General features: G+C 34.8%; 1 pseudogene; it reads left to right on the forward strand.

Moving 5' to 3' along the window:
• The first annotated feature begins 660 nt into the window (after nucleotides 1-660).
• On the forward strand, nucleotides 661-1479 carry LOC149194659 (ATP-dependent Clp protease adapter protein CLPS1, chloroplastic-like; annotated as a pseudogene).
• Nucleotides 1480-1714: the final 235 nt, after the last annotated feature.

The following is a 1714-nucleotide window of genomic DNA, read 5'->3' on the forward strand; positions in this document are numbered from 1 at the left end:
TCTTGTTTGTGGATGATGTCCTCTACATTGGGGAGGAAAAATATTCTGAATGGGTGTCCTTCCACAAGGTTTTTGAGAAATTTGGAAAAAATGTTGGTTTGTTCATCAACAAAAACAAGAATGAGATTATTTCGAATGAAGCAGACACGAAGGCGATTTTTGAGATTGCTTCATTATTTGGGGTGAAAATATGTCCTATGTCTGTCAGCTTCAAGTAGTTGGGATGCTTCATAAAACCATGCAAATATAAAATCCAAGATTGGGCATGGCTTGTAACTAAATTTGAAAAAAAGATGACTTGTTGGGACCATAAATGGCTCTCGCTTGGTGGAAGGGTTATTATGATTAAGGTTGTATTGCAAGGCATTCCAATTTTTTGGATGCACCTTTTCCATATCCCCCATGTATTATCCACAAGATTAATGCTCTCATCTCAAAGGTTGAAATTTCAACCACAATTTACTACCAACCAGACCTTCAATCATTGGGCATGCACAAAGTATTCTCCAACTGGAAATCAATGGAAAGCAGTAAAGGAAAAAAAAGGTCATGGAAACAAACAACAATGAAAGAGGAATAATGGAAAGAGGCCCATGATTCTAGAGTTGTCCTCTCATTATGTACAACATGAGCTTGTACTCTCAAGTAGGGTCAAAAGTGATGGAGAGTTTGATATCTTCGAGATTAATTCTTCCCCATCCCCAATCATATCAACATAAGTCAACTTTCCATTATGGGTAAATTAGCAGTTAAGCATGTGTGCGCTACTACATGTACAAAGTTGGAAATGTGAGGAGAACAATCACAAGACAACAATGTTGAAAAGTATCTAAGGTGACAAAATATCACAATCAAAAGGGACATGCATGACCCAGGTGTTTTCTGCAATTAGATCAACCATACCATGGGGAAAAGGTAGTGGATTGATAGAGACGCCAACAATTGAAAAACTACACCTAGTCGAGAATCAGAGTTTGATCTACAGTAAATAGAATGATGACTTATGCATAGATTCATGTTTCATTGTATTGTCTTATGTAGAACTTTTGTCAAATAAAGATATCTACTCCGAAGGACATGAATATTAGATTGTATGTGACTAGAATTTTACATGAATTTTATTTTCATTTTCAATGAAATAGATATGATGTCTTCAGAATTTCCAATTCCTTTGATGCATCTTCTAAGTCTCTTTCTATTTGATTGTCATTATAATAAAATAAAATCAAGGAATACATATCCACCATCTCGTGTATTATTGCACAATGACAATTATAACAAACCGGAGTATGATGTGCAAGTTTTTATGGAAGTTATGCCAGGAAAGACCCTTGATATTGTTGTTAATATCCTACCAAAATCCCACTACAATGGCCTCGCATTCGTAGTTATTTGTGCTCAGGTTGATGCTAAAGAACAATGTACACAACTTCAAGGAAATAACTTAGTTCCATTGAGCATGCCAATGATCGTTGCTGAATATTTCAATCATATTGACATTTCAAGAGCAATGCATACTATGATTAGGGTAGAGTTGTAGGTATACACATCAATGTTAGTCATATAAGTACAATATGTAAAATTAACTATAGGAATCTTAGAATGTAGTCCCTTGAAAATGTAATGCTAATACCTCTATAATTTTCAATGCACATCTATAGCTCTTTATAAATCAAATGAACCAAAGCAAAGAGATCATGCTACTTATGGTAGT

Source organism: Pinus tabuliformis, chromosome 2_2 (genome assembly GCF_031772625.1).
Source record: "Pinus tabuliformis cultivar Carrire ecotype Pingquan chromosome 2_2, CPIR1, whole genome shotgun sequence".
Classification (NCBI taxonomy): domain Eukaryota; kingdom Viridiplantae; phylum Streptophyta; class Pinopsida; order Pinales; family Pinaceae; genus Pinus; species Pinus tabuliformis.